This window comes from Ambystoma mexicanum, chromosome 14 (genome assembly GCF_040938575.1).
Source record: "Ambystoma mexicanum isolate Mex_15411 chromosome 14, UKY_AmexF1_1, whole genome shotgun sequence".
Lineage (NCBI taxonomy): Eukaryota > Metazoa > Chordata > Amphibia > Caudata > Ambystomatidae > Ambystoma > Ambystoma mexicanum.
In genome coordinates this window covers 31,123,324-31,138,835 of record NC_090940.1, presented here as the reverse complement: position 1 = coordinate 31,138,835, position 15,512 = coordinate 31,123,324, and the positions used below count along the sequence as shown (strand labels likewise).

General features: G+C 51.6%; 1 protein-coding gene across 1 annotated transcript in view; it reads right to left on the bottom strand.

Annotated features, from left to right (window-relative positions):
* Positions 1–15,512, bottom strand: part of SNX6 (sorting nexin 6) — a 470,945-nt gene that overhangs the window by 106,078 nt on the left and 349,355 nt on the right. The gene's annotated exons all lie outside the window — the stretch shown is intronic.

Genomic DNA, 15,512 nt, shown 5'->3' with positions numbered 1-15,512 from the left:
CTCGTCTCGTGGAAAGTCAAGTAAGGCCGCTTGCAGGGCAGGGTCTGGATCTCACCTACTCTTCTCGCAGAGGTGATGGCCACGAGGAAAGCGGTCTTCCACAACAGAAACTTGAGCGGCGGGGCCCCAGGAACCTAGTCAGCACCACGTTGAGCTCCCAGGCTGGGGCCTTCACTGGCGGGAACAAGCGGAACAGTCCCTTGATGAACTCTGACTAGACAATGAGACCACAGTGAAGATCGTCCTGGAGTCCTGGTATAGCGGGAGATAGCCGCCAGATGTACCTTGGAGGTGTGTGCCAGCCCCGATTCAGCCAATGACAATAAATACGGAAGTACTTGAGGAGCCGTGACGCTCATAGGGTTGATCTTTTGCGACAGCCACCAAGTCGCAAAGCGCTTCCATTTATGTCAGTAGCAATTCAAAGTCGACAACGCCCTGGCCTTGGCGAGTACCTCCCTGCAGTCTGCAGGAAGCTCGTAACCACTGAACTCTAGTGCTGCAGGTGCCAGGCCTTCAGGTTCAGCGATCCTGGGTTGTGGTGCAGGATTGCACCTCCTTCCCTGGCGAGAAGATCCGCGACCACTGGCAGCTTGACTGGAGGGGATGCTGACATGCTGAGAAGGTCCGGGTACCAGATCTGTCTCGGCCACGCTGGTGCAACGAGGATCATCCTGCACCGGTACAGTCTGAGTTGACCGATGACTCGAAGTAGTAGTGGCAGCAGAGGGAACGCATATAGAAACAGGCCTTCTCAAGGGAAGGAGAATGCACCCCTCATGTTCCCCGGCTGGGGGAACCTGCTGGCGAACCTCCGGCACTTGGTGTTCTTCGCTGTCGCAAACAGATCGATCTGGGGACTGCCCCATTTGAGGAAAAGGTTGTCCACTTGATCCTGCCGAAGCTCCCACGGGTGGGAACAGTGCAGCTCCCTGCTGAGGGAGTCGGCAACGGTGTCCTTTACTCCTGCCAGGTGAAACGGAATGAGGAACATCCCATGGGCAACGGCCCAGTGCCACAAGTCCTGCACGTCTTTGGAGTGCTGGGGATCTGGTGCCCCTCTGCTTCTGGATGTAATACGTTGTGGTGGTATTGTCCGTGAAGACCCTCACCACTTTGCCCTTGAGGGACGGCCCAAAACACTGCCCGTAGCTCCAGGACATTGAGTGTAGCGTCTTCTCTTCCGGCAGCCACAGTCTCCTGGTACGGGGGCGGGGGGGGGGGGGGGGTGTGTTTCTGGAAGTCCATGCCTCTGGCGATGTTGAAGCGCACGCCCCACCACCTTAAAGCTCGACGCAACTCCTCGTCGAGCGAAATTCTGTCCTGGAAGCCCCCGAACACCTGGACCCAATGAGCGCCGAGGAACTTCCGTAGTGGACGCATCCGCAATCTGCAGAGCCGAATCAGGCATGGTGACGTCAGGCAGGACACCATGTTGAGCCTGGATCCCAGGAACAGCGCATCCTGCGATGGAGTCAAGCAGGACTTTGCATAATTCACAGAGAACCCCAGGCCCGTCAGTAGTCGGGCGGTCTTCGCTGTGCGATCGGCAGCGATGTCACTTGACTTGGCCCGCATGAGCCAGTCATCCAGGTAAGGATATACGTGAATCCCCTGTAGTCGTAGATGGGCCGCCACCAGAGCCAGGCACATGGTGAAGACTCTGGGCGCTGACTTCAGTCTGAAGAGGAAAGCCTTGACCTGGTAATGGATCCCTTGAACGATGAAGCGCAGGAACCTGCAATGTTTTTCGTGTATGGGGAATGTGGAAGTACCTGTCCTCTAGATCCAAGAACGACAGGCAGTCCCCCCTCTCCTCCAGCTGGCCAAGCATGTGCTGCAGCATGACCATCCTGTACTTCTGGGACTTTATGTAGTTGAGTCGACGTATGTCGAGAATAGGCCTCCAGCCCCCAGTCTTTTTTCTTACGAGAATGAATCTTGAGCAAACTTCGGACTCGCTGTGGAACTAGCTCTATCGCCCCTTTCCTTAACATGACCCAAACTTCCAGCAGCAGAGGGACTTGTTGTTCCTGTCGGGCCACCGGTGGTATTCGCAGACACTTCCGTTGAAATTCCGAAGCATGCCCGGGGGCGAGAGCATCTAGCACCCATCGAACGGTGGATATGATCTCCCGCATGCTGACTAAGTTCGCCAGCCAACCTCCCACTGGGGTGCATGGGTTGGGGCCCGACATCTTGGCCGGTTTAGTTCTGCTTGGAGGTCGGCGTGCCACTCTAGGGGCCTTGATGACAGCGGCCACCTATGAAGGCCTTGGAGCGACCCCTGTTGGCTTCCTGGGTCGAAGAACGGGAAGTTTGGCAGTAAGAGGATGAGCCCCGATGGAAACCCTTCGAAGACTTGCTAGACTTCCCTCCGGAGGAACGAAAGGACGGCTGGTGTTGTTTCAGAGTGCCCAAGGCACGACCCGTCTGTCTGTCTTTATGGTGTGGAGGGATTCGTAGATGACCTTCCCAAACAGGTTGTCTCAGTCGGCCGGCATGTCCAGGACCCTCGTCTGGACCTCCTGTCGTAAGTTGGTGGCCTTGAGCCAGCCACGACAGTGAAGGCAAACTCCGTTTCCCATCTGGCGGAACCCTGTGTCGGCAATGTCCAGGGCCACTGTGATGGCATGGTCCAACGCCACCTCGCCATCCTGGTGGATCTCCAAAGCCTTGACCCATTTGTCATCGGTGAGGAAATCCAGGAGTGGAGCCATCTTGTACCAAAGCTCCCGGTCGTATCTGGCCACGATCGCTAAGGCGTTGGCCGCCTTGACCATCGTCGCCGCTGAGTAGATGACATTTCTACCCATGGAACCCAATTTCTTCCCCTTTTTGTCGGGAGGTGTAGATTAAGACTGTGAACTCGACGATTTCCTCCAGGTGGCCGCTAAAACCACCGTCCGGTGACGGCCGAGACCGTAGACACTTGGGCGCAGACTCCAGCAATTGGTACTTCTTTTCAAGTCGGTCTTTCTTCGCTGGGGCTGAGGAAGGGTTCCTCAGCAGAGCCAGCCCCTTACCCTAAACGTCATCCAGGAGCGCTACCGACAGAATGGTCTTCCTCTTTGCCTCCCAGCGCTGGTACAGGAAACCCTCCTTTTTCTCCTCGGGGGTGAGTTGGAAAAGCCCTGACGCAAGGGCAATCATGGAATGAAACGATCCCACTTCGTCCGGTGGAGAAGCTCTCGGCGGCAGTGATGTAGTGTCTCCCATCCCTGCATTGTCGTCCATGTTTTTTGTCGCCGTGTCTGTCCCCCATCGCCCCTAGTAGGGGAGGGTAGCAACTGTTGGAATAGAGGTGTAGGATGTCTCCTACTCTTCTTCGCCGGTGGTTGTCCCAGTGTCACCAAGGTCAACGCTGGTGGTGCCGCTGGTGGCGCTGCCTGCATCCTCCTATGAATCTCTGACACCAGTGTGTGGAGTGTAGAGAGAATATCCTGCGATAGGTCTCTGGGAGGCACCTTGGAGACAGGGTCGCTGTGCCGAGCGCCCATATCGTCATCCCTGTTGACGGTGTCACTGCCTCCTGCAGGCGTCTCCCCAAGTTCCCATCATTGTCATCACCACCCTGGATGGTGTGGACGGAAAGTATCTCCTCATCGGACAAAGAAATGTCTATTCCTTGGAGTTATTGTTCCCCTCCAACCCCCCTCTTCGGGACCTGAGGGGTCGGTCTCGGGCTAAGGTCCGGTATCCTCTTCTCCAGATCTTTTCTAGCGGCTTGGACGAAGCCTCACGGCTGGGAGGAAGAGCAACTCTGGCCGCCACCGAGGTACCCTGGACTGGGTCAGCCCCTTTTGCCTTCGAAAGGGAGGCCACCACCATCTCAATCAAGGATGACGATTTGGCCTGGATCACCTGGGCAGGTCAGACACCTTGCCCTGCTTGGCCTTCTCCGGTGTCTCCCGCAGCTTCCCCGGGGTAGCCGACTTTCTCTTGGATGAAGAGTTGGAGCAGTGGCTGGAGATCGAGGCAGTAGGAGATGAATGCGCCCTGACCGTCGCGGGACCCGCTTGCGCAGCGACTCCGACATAAGTGGATTCGCAGTGCTTGGCCTTGTTTTGGGCTCGGATGGAGCGCCCTCAAAGGACTTAGAAGCCCACTCAGGTTGGCTGGATCAGTAAGAGGCATGCCCCTGTGAATCAGCCTGGGTAGAGGCCCTGGTCTTGAGCCACGCCACCAACTGGATGTGCCGATCCTTCATCGTGTGCTTGAAGAAGCTACGGCAGAGTCTCACAATCATTATGTGTCGGGTGTAGACAATACAGGCACTGGGAATGCTGGTCGTCTGTGAAGACATTCCGCAAACCGCAGCTGGTGCACAGCTTGAAGGGGGAAGATCTGGCCTCCTTCTCCGACATGATCCGGCACGGTGTAGGCCTGATGAACTTCTAGAAGCTTCCAAGAACAAACACTCGACGATTCTGCCCTTGAGGGGCGATGAAAGATGCTGAAAAACCGGTCCCCGTTAATCGGAAGGATAAGCGATGGCGAATACAGGTTCGATTGAACTGAAAACAGTTTTCCTATGAAAAACGCAACGAAACGGAGAAAGCTCAAAGAGCGAAACGCAAGGACTCAACACTTGAACGTGCAGTAAAAATCTGAAGATGGCTGCCAGAAGAGGTGAATCTGCACACTTCCTGCCAGCTCACACAAACAGGAAAACCTCTGCAGGCTTTTGGCAAGACACTGCCAAATTGCATGAAGAGAGCGGACACTCCCCTACCTCACAAGGTAGGATGGGCCAACAAAAAGACAGGAAATCTTGAATAGGACTTCGGGGGCGTTTCTCTTTACTACACCTTTCCTTCCAATTAAATTGACCCCCACACTTTTTGCTTTTATTTTTGATCCTGGCCTGTACTTTTTGCAGTGCAGTAAAGGCTTAAGCTGCACTACACTGTCTTTTTATCATCTGTTATGGGGACACTGACATGTTCTTCAGGCAGTCAGTACTGGGACTTTGTTGCTACTTTTAGTAACTTGTTATTCCTTGTGGTAACTTTTAATAATTCTACAAAGCATTTTATCATGCAGTACACTGGGGTACACTTTAGACTAACATGCAAGGGGTTTTTGGTTACTCTAGGTGTGCTAAATGGACAAGTTGGTGCCAGCATTGGCTTTTTACAATTTTTTGGTGCTTTTCCTTTCAGCGTTTGGCTACTAACTGTGGCTAGTGTCCAAACATGGCTGTGCCACATGGTTTTTCACATGGCCTTTGGCCATCTTGCTCTTTAGCCTTCTCCCTGGCTTGTGAGGCCAGAAAAAACCTTATAAGGACTTCCAGTGCCCAGGAAAGCAGAGGCTTTTGGCGGGCTACTGAGGGCACTGTGTGTTTGCTGGCAGCATGTGGGCTGGGACTATCTGGTACCAATTCACAAACTGATTTCAGTGTGTCGGAGTGGTATGCATGAATGTTCCTACCAGTGGTCCTGATTGGGCCACTGCTGGAGTCTGTGTGGGCTAGTCCTGCTATTGGGAGTTTTGGCTCTTACCTGGCTTTTAGGATAGGAAGAGGAACCCGGCACCCATTCTGCAGAGATCCTGAAGTAACCTGAAGTAGCCAAGACTCCTGTCCAGCTTTGAGAGCCGTGAAGAGAGCGGAGACCCGACTGAAGGAGGCCTGGCAACCAACTTCTACTGCTGTCCTGGTGGAGCCCTGTCTTGCTTGTGATCTTCAACAGTCCTGTGGAGGGAGGTGCTACCCTTGGAGTGGCGGGAACATCCATTCCTGACGACTACTCGGTAACCTGCGAAGAAGAGCCTTCCCAAGAGTCCCTGGACCATCCTGTGGCTGACCAGATCAGAGTTTGGGCTACCATGCTGCCGACATCACCGTTCTGAGTTTCGACCTGGAACTTTGGGGATCCTCAGCTTGTCCAACAGGACTCACCTCAGCGAAATGTCGGCGTCCAACCTTCAAGGGGACCCGAGATAGGAGGGAAAGTCTGACCATGACAAATGAGGCCCTTCGCGTCGTGCTGCAGTGACCACCGCCCGAAATCACTTACCTGACCAGAGTCTGGTCCTGAGAGGGGTCCTGCATCCAGTTTTGCTGCATTTTTCATCCAAGAATCCTTGCGAAAGACACCAACCAGAGATCAGCTCGAACCTGCAACCCCTGCGAATCGAGGACTGAGACTGATGGTGGGAAAAGCAACTTCTGACCCTCTTCAATCCACCTGCCAAGTCTGGGGAAGAATTGGAGTACCAAGTGCGCCCAGTCAGTCAGAGCTGGGGTAAGTGCTGAGACGTGCCACTCTCATGGGTCATTGGCCAAGTGCAGGAATGATGCGGCAAGTGCAAGGCCTGAAGGTAAGTGCATGAGCACTAGCGCGGGTGGCTGGGACTTGTGAGACTGAGGTACCCCAGGCGGCCAGTCAGCAAGCTGTGCGGAAAAGGAGAGAGGGATAGAGCAGAGAGCGAGGTGAGCAGGGAAGAGGGAGAGAGAAGACAGGAGAAGAGGAATGTCTTAAGGAGTTTCCCGAACTTAAAGGAGATCCGGCTCAAGACAGAGCAGCAGGGAGGCTGTTCCAGAGGGAGGCCCCTGCAGAGAATAATGATCTCCCTCCAAATCTCCGCTAGGAGAACCGGCTCACTCGCAGAAGGTTGGAGGAAGTTGGGTGGAGGGCTCGGGAAGGACAGTATTTAGGTAGACATTGTTTCAGATAGGTAGGTCCCCAGAACGCCTTGCGGACAATGCAGAGGGTGTTGAATTTGATCCTTACAGCAACGGGTAGCCAGTGGAGGGAGTTAAGGGCTGGAGAGATACAGCCCTTGGGCTTGGGTCCATGGATAAGGCTCACGGTTCAGTTCTGGGTAAGTTGCAGATGACGCAGAGTAGAAGCAAGGAGGTTGAGAAAGAGGCTGTTGCAGTAGTCCAGCCTTGAGAGAACCAGGGCTCTGGAAACACAGCCTCTGGGGGAAGTGAGGAAAGGTAGAATACCTCTGGAGGAGGTGCAGCTGATAGTTGGACTTTTTTTTTGATGTCCGAAATGGGAGAGAAGGAAAGAGTGGAGTTGAAGACGACCAAGGTTTTTGGCCTTGCAGGTGGGTGCGGGCGCAGGGCCAAGGGAGGCCGGCCAAAGTGAAAGTGGGAAAGCAGGCGCAGGGGTTCCAATGCAAACAATCTCTGTCTTGCTGGCGGTGAGGCAGAGGTCATTTACAGCGCACCATGACTGAATTGCAGACAGGCGGTCAGATGCGAGTGAGGAAGAGGAGGAGGCCGAGGGTAGTTTGAAAGAAAAGTTGTGTGCCATTCGCATAACATTGGAAGCTCGAGATGAAAGTGGCAATCACCGGTGCCAGGGCAGCCATGTAGACGTTGAAGAACTAGGAGGATAGGTCAGATCCCTGGGGAACGCCACAGGTAGAAAGAGTGATAGAGAGAAACGATCCATGTTCCACCTCGGATAGACGGTTGGAAAGAAAGGTTAACCATGCTAGAGCCTGACCTGTGATTCCCTGGGTGTCAAGGAGACGTGCGATCAGGATGATGTGGTTTACAGTGTCAAAGGCAGAGTAGAGTTCAAGAAGAATGAGGACAGAGGAATTTTAGTGTCATTATTTGAGAGCATGTAAGAGCAGTTTCAGTGCCTCTGGATGCTCTAAAGCCAGACTAAGGGTCGTGGAAGCAACCAACAGATTTCGTGTGGAGGCTAAGCTGAGACATGGCCAACTTCTCCATGAGTTTGCCCAGGAAAGGAGTGGTGGCCTCATCAGGTGTGAGCAATGAGAAGAGGAGGGGGCCAAAGGAGGCTCCGGAGATGTTAGTGTATGAGGCGGTGTGGAAGCGAGTGAGGAAAGGATGTCTTGGGTTTTTGCAGTGAAGTGTGCAGCCAGGGCTGCGCAAAGGTCCTGGGTGGGTGTGACAGAAGAGGATGTTGCTGCATGATTGGCCAGTTCCTTACAGACTGAAAAATGTGGCTGTGTTGTTAGATGCTACGTAGATGCAGGCTTGAATAAAGACTCTTATCTTAGAGTGGATAAAGTGTCAATGCTGCCTGCGAAGGAGGCGGCAGGCCAGTTTGTCAGAAGGTGTGCTTGATGTACTCTATTTCCGTTCAGCAGCCCTACACTGGGGTTTGAGGGCAGCCAGGTTGGAGTCGTACCAAGAGTTGCACTTTTTGGAAGGCTTCAGTCAGACCCTCATGACAAGTGTAACAGTTTCAAAAGTATTGGAAATTGAGAGATTGAAGTTAGCGAGGGCTGTGTCAGGGTGGTTGTCAGCCAGAGGAGGAGGAGAGTAGGTGGAGGCAAAGGCAGAAACGTCACTCTTTTCATGGGTCCGGTGATTTTGAAACCGGGTGGTAGCGTCGGGTGTGCCAATGGTAGTGGAGAGGAGAGCTTCAAGTGTGAAGGGAGAAGAGAGTGGTCAGTCAAAGAGAGGTAGTGAGAGGTATGTGGGTGGAGATGAGAGCATCCAAAGTGTGGCCCCTAGTGTGTGTGGGGCCAGAGGGTAAGATGGAGAGAGAGAGGTGTATAGATTGCAGTAAGGTCCAGAGGGGTCAGGAGAGTCCAGTTGGATGTTGTGATCACCCAACAGGAGGGCTTCAGAAGAGGAGTAAAGTAGAGAGGAGGCCAGGTCAGCCCATTCCGAGAGGAAGCGAGTGAACTGTCCTGGTGGCCGATAGGGGGTGGCCAGAAGGAGAGAACATTTAGGAGAGAGTGAGAGCCTGCAGTCTAGGCACTCGAAGGAGGAGTAGGCCCGAGTAGGGATGATGGACATAGGTATCCATTCTGCAAAGATCTCTGCCACTGCCCCCCCCTCCTGTTCTTTTGGGCCTGGGCGCAGAAAGTATCTTGTAGCCTTCCGGGAGGAGTGTGTCGTAACTTGTGACAGCTATCCATGAACCATGTCTTCGTGATGGCGAGGACATCAAGATCCATGAGTTTGATGAGGTTTCAAAATGTCCAACGAGTGTTTGACAGCAAAGCGAGAGTTAAGCGTGCCAATGTGGAGCAACTTGCCATCTTTGAAGGTCTTACATGGGGGGCGCAGGGACAGTGAGGAGAAGCAAGGGAGACTGTGCAGAGGAGGAGATAGGCACCGCAGGCAAGGGAGCATGTGCAGAGGAGGCAGGCAGGCAAGGGAATCTATGCAGAGGAGAAATTAGGCACATCAGGCATGGGAGCCTGTGCAGAGGAGGTAGGCACAGCAGGCAAGGGAGCCTGTGCAGAGAAGGAGGTAAGCACAGCAGGCAATGGAGCCTGTGCAGAGGGAGAGGTAAGGTTTGAGAGGCGAGGAAGGAGCCTGTCAAAGAGAAGGTGGTTGGTTTGAGGACCCTGAACCATAATGGCTCCATTCCGATAGACATTAATGATGACCCTGGAAATAGTGGTGGGTGAAGAGGCAATAGGAGAGATAATGGCGACCATGTAACAAGTCCATGATCGGGTGTGTTAACAACAAAGAGGAGGTCTGCAAGTCTCTCTCTGGCGGAAGCCGTGACATAGTATGTCCTTCATGTTTCTTCCTGCCAGATTTAGTGATAGGAGAGGGATAGTTGATAGAGAGGCAGTTCGAGAAGATAGGAGAGATAGACAGCCACATAGCTAGCTGCAGCAGGGAGGACACTTAACCAGGCTAAGGTACCGGGGGGGGGGGGGGGGAAGACGACTGGGGTAGGAGACAAAAGGAAGGGGATTCAGGACAGGGAACAAATAACTGAGCAATCAAGTACAGAGGTGTAGGAACAAGTTATTTACTTGTAACTGTTGTACTCCAGCAGGAGTCTGGCATGGATTGACATGCTCATGAATATTCATTATCATCAGGCTGGGAATCCTCGGTAAAAGAAAAAACAGTTTCAGTTTTGTTTCTAAACTGTCTTTCTCCTATAAACTAATCACTGAGCTCTGGGTCACATTGCCCCCAGCCAATGACTGCCCTTTACCCAAGCCCCTCCTCTGGCAGTCATCTTCAGATTTGGTAGCACGTAAAGGCAGTAGGACCAAGAGAAGAGCCGCAGAGGGGCAGGCGGGAGGGTTCGCATGCAAATCCATGCCAGACCCATGCTGGAGTCTCAACAAAACAAAGGTACTGGTATGCTAAGGGTTAGCCAGTGTGGAGTGAAAAATAAATTCGAAATGTTCACCCGGTCTAAACCCATGTAACCATAATGGTAATAGACCCATGCTGGAGAACAACAGTTACAGGTAAGTAACCTGTTCCTTCTCCAGCATGGGGTCAGTGGCGTAACACAAAATGTGGGAGCCCCCCTGCGAGCCATGCTGAGGGGGCCCCCCCAGCTCGGCAAAAATTCATGGGTCGTGAAACACTCTGGGCCGGCCTAGATTATCACGCTTGCACAATATGCATGGACTTACTGCTGAAGGGGTATACCGCACACTGTACTAGGAGAAAGATATAAATGTGTTTTAATGCAATATACAGCACACTGAGAAAAATTGGCTAAAAAGCCAGAGTGTTTGCCATTGTTTTGTAGGGTAAAACCAATCCAATACATGCAAATCATGCGTTGCTATTAAAAATGCCATGCCACATTGAAAACATGTCCCACTGGCTGCACAATGTAGACCAGTGTAGACACAACATTACAGTAAAGCATGCCAGGCCACATTTAGACATACCTAGACAGGTTGCCCAAAAATGCCAGTCGAAGCAATAACACTCATCAAGAAGAGAGCACACATTGAAGCCTGGGTCACTGCTGCCTCTAACAACACGGCCAAACGCTTTAAAATCTGCATGGAACTGGTCAATCCTTTTGCGGTCTCCACCTCTCCTGTTCCCTCCCAGACCCTCTGTATGGCTCTGGCCTTTCACGTCTCTGCTAAAACTCAAGACATCCTGACAAGGTTTCTAGACAAGTCTGATCCATGAAATTGATGTCCAAAAGGTGCTCCCATGCTCCTCCAAAACCATCAAGGACTATATTGACACCCTTGCTGCACCTTGGCCGATTTCTTTAATCACCCTTTCACCACTGGAACGTTCCCTCTCCCCTTAAGCACTCCCTTGTGCACCCACTACTCAACACGCCGTCTGTTGATCTATCGCCCAATCTCCATCACCCCATTCCTGGGCAAACTCCTGGAAAAAAGCTGGCCATCTCCCAGCTTACTCTCCACATTGAATCTGTTGGTTGTCTCCATGACCATCACTTTGGCTTCAGAGCTGCCAGAGGCACCAAAACCTCTCTCCTGAACACCTGTGAAGATCTGCTTGATTCCAGCATTCCTTCTGTCCTAATCCTCCTTGATCTTTCCTCTACTTTCGACACAGTCAACCATGCCATCCTGATAAATCGACTAAGTGAGAACCTGGGCATCACGGATCAGGCCCTGGAGTGGCTGACCTTCCTCATGGACTGCCCTCCCAGGTCCAACTTGGTCCCTTTCTCTCTGCCACCTCTCTACCTGTGGCATTCCCCAGGGGCTCTATCCTCTCGCCCTGGTTTTTCAACCTCTACTTGGCCTCTTTGGCCTACCTTCTCTTCTAACTTTCAGTGTTATGGGGATGGCTCTCAGCTTTCCTCCAGGCTCCTCTCATCTCTTGCTCATTCCTGACCCTCTATCTGTGATTCAGGATTGGTGCACCGCCAATTATATCTACCTTAGTGCCATTAAGATGGAGATCCTTCTCATTAGGAGCTCTGCCCCTGCTTTTCCTCCATCACCCTTGCCGCCCACCTAGGGCCCTCTTCCTTCACCTTCCTGCGAGGCAAAAAACCTTTTGTCTCATCTTCGACTCCACTCTCTCTTTCTCTCCTCGCATCTCGGATGTTGTCAAGAAGTCCCACTACCTACCAGCTGCTCCTCCTCAAAGGGACACTTCCCGTTCTCACTTTCCCCCAGAAGCTCACTGTCTCCAGAGCCCCGTTTCTCTCTAGGATGGACTACTGCAACAGCCTCTTTCTCAAGCTGCCTTCCTCTTCCCGCCCTCTGCAACTAATCCAGAACAGGACAGCAAGACTTATCCTTGGCCACAAGCCCAGGGATCATATCTCTACAGCCCTGAAATCTCTCCACTGGCTCCCGGTGGCTGCAATAATCAAGTTCAAGACCCTTTGCATTGTCCACAAGGCTTTCTGGGGTCGGGCTCACACTACATCCAATGCTCTCTTCCAAAATACCTTTTTTCTCGAGCCCTTCCCCCGGCTACCTCCAACTCTCTAAGGGCTAGACGCTTCTTCAGGCAGAAAGTGGGGGGTAGATCCGTTTCCTCTGCAGATGCCTCTCTGCGCTTCCCAAACTTTAGCGGACCACCTGATGTTCCGGAAGCAGCTCAAAACTTTCCTCTTCTCTGCTTTCGCTCTCTCCCTCCCCTGCTGACCTACTTGACCTCCCCTGTTGACCTACCGGTCTGCTGTACCGACTGGTTGCTTGGCTACCCTCAAAGTCTCACTGAGTCCAGGCTCTTTCTTGATCTGTCACCCTTGCACTGCCTCCGGCCTACCACACACTTGGGGACTGTAACTGTAACCCTACAGTCCCTTGTCCTCCTTGCACTACCTAGAGCCTCACTGTCCTGGCTGCATTTACTCAGAGCATTAAAGCCCCGTTTTCCCCTCCCTTCTTCCTTGCACTTCCCCATCCCTTTCCCCTTGCATTTCTCATTCTCGCACTTGCACGATTTGAATGACACAAGGCCTAGTAAGATCATTTGTCTTGTCCACCCTCTATCTTCACACCATTGCTTGTCGCACCAAGAAACACTTGTGTACAGGCGTGTTATAATAGACTTATATCATATAATTTTATCACAGATGCTCAAAAAAATATACAATGCTGCAGTAAGAAATGGCTAAACTGGCAGCACCCAAATGACAATCTAGCCAGGTAATTACACCTAGCAGGACTGCTTTATCAGAAATGTGCAGTTAAAAAAAGGTCATAATAAACTGAGGAATAACTAGACTGGGTCCACCAAAATGCCTCTCTAGCCACTAATACCACATATCATGCCTGCTGAGCCTGGACAACCATTATGATTTATCGCACAATCCCACCGCCCACACATCCCCTCTCCCTCCCATGCCCTACCTCAACCTCCAAAATCAGCTCCTTGGCCCAGAATTACCTCCACGTCCCTCTTCCTTGTCCCAGAGCTTACGTTTGAGGATCCTTGCCTCATAGGTAAGTACTAGCATGAGGAAGAGTGGGATTAGGAGTAATGAATATACATGTAGCTAAATCAGGCATTACCTCCATGTACCTCTACCTCATCCCAGTGCTTGTGTATGAGGCCTGGTGCCTCATACCCAAGTACTGCCTCATACACAAGTACAGGGACAAGGAAGAATAGGGCTAGGACTAATGACGATTACCAATAAGTAATTAAGGAATTAAAACACAAGTAGCGGCTTAACAATATTCAGTTGACTGGGCAGCAGCACTCACCCCCAGAAAATGTGGGCTATGTTGACTCAACCTGGCTGACCTTCAGAGCAGTTACCGGACAGAACAGGACACAGATGTTAAATGGCACCCGGGTTTCCCTATTAACAAGGGCCCAGCCGTTACTAAAGTAAAGCATTTCACTGTTAGTACCTGCATCCAAATGCCAAATTTTTAGGCAATTGAAATTTGATGTGGGTTTAGTACTTTCATGCCAGGGAAGTGATTGGAAGGGTAGAAAGGGAACAGGAGACTGTTCATTCTCACAACAGTTCATAAGTGGGTGCTTTTACACTTAAGAGAGAGAGTTAACTGCTTGTAACATTGAAGCTGCACTAGAATAGTCTCATTAAAATGCGTAAAGAAGTTAGATGCCCCCATACAAATAAGTTTGCTTCCCCCACCACCCGTGAAGTTAGCGCCTCTTCCAACATTTAAAGAATCAGCCCCCCGAAATGTAGGTTTTGTTGTGCCCCTGAACACAAGCACAAACACCATTCGCCATATACATGCATGCATGCCCAGCCATCCTTACATTTAAGTGTGCACCCTTTGACCATACACGCACACCCAGTCACCCATATATTTGTGTGCACCCTTTCACCATACACTCACACAGGGTTCCACCTCCACATTTAAGTGTACCCCCTTTCACAAATCACTCACACACCTCATTGGTTTGAGTGTCGCCCTATTACTAAAAAAGAAATTGGGCCTCAGTATAAGTTTGCTGGTCTGGTAACAACGGTACCGGTAAGCTTGCCGGTACCGTTGTTACCAGACAGGCAAACTAGGTGTTCTGCTCCCGGGTGCCTTCCTGTCCGCCAGGTCTGACCTGGCGGGCATACCACCACCCGCGAGCAGAGCATGTCGGATGCACAGGCACCATTCTGAATGGTGCTGGTGCATCCGAGCTCCCCATTCTCATTGAACCCTATGAGGATCAAATGAGAATGGGGAGCATTTTTTTTCCAACCCCCGCGAATGGCCAATTACCGGTAACTGCCCATTCGCAGGTGCCAGAAAAAAGTGCAAGTTTGGCGGCAGCCTACCGGTTTTACCGGCAAGGCTACCGCCAAACTTGTAATGATGCGGATTGTCTCTTTTTGAAATCACTCTGACTTCATAAAGAAATTATTTCTGTTAAGGACCGAACCATAACGGAAATCATTTCTTTATGAAGGCAGAGTGACTTAAAAAATAAACTATTTCTCTATTATTTCAGAGGACTCCCCCAACCCATGACATGGAGGCCTCCAGCCTGGGGTCTTCCATGTTGTGGGGGCAGGGCGAGCCCTCCGACTTCAAAAAGAAGGTTTCTTTTTGTAGTCACTCTGTCTTCATAAAGACATTATTTCTGTTACAGAAATAATTTCTTTATGAAGGCAAAGTGATTGCAAAAAGAAATGTAAAAAATAATATTTTGAAAAAATTATTTGTTTTTCATTTTTTTTCCCCAAGTGGGGCCCCCTCCCAGGCATGTGCTAGCGGGCCTCCCCCCGCCCCGCACTGCGGGGGCTGTAGGGGCCCCTGTTACGCCAGTACATGGGGTCTGGCATGGATTCACATGCTCATGAATAAAGAATGCATAGCAGTAAACACATGCAAACATGGGAGGCAGCAAAGGCTCAACATAAGCATCTCCTACCTCCACACCAAGCTCACCTTCAAGCAAACAGGCTGCGGAGCACTGCTTGGCCGACTCTGGACTCCTCCCTGGATTCCGCCAGGTTGGAAGGTAAGCGATGGAGCTCACAGGCTCAATTGAACCGAAAACAGTTTTTCTAGCAGAAAAACGCAGAAAGCTCAAAGAGCGAAAAGCGATGACTCCCAACGCTTGAATTTACGATAGAAAGCTGAAGATGGTTGCCAGAAGAGTGGCTTGGGTAGAGGGCAGTCATTGGCTGGGGGCAGTATGACCCAGAGCTCAGTGATTGGTTTATAGGAGAAGAACAAGTTACTTACCAACTGGTAACGTTCTTTCGATTGGATGTTCCTCCAAAATATTCCTCATCTTAGATGTATTCCATCCAGCTTTGCTTTGCTGCTCTTTGGAAATTTTTTCGGCAGAGGGCGCCGATGTCGTTGAGTCGATGGTCCCGTGAAGGCCTCCGTCGAGGGTGATGTCATCGGGTGTA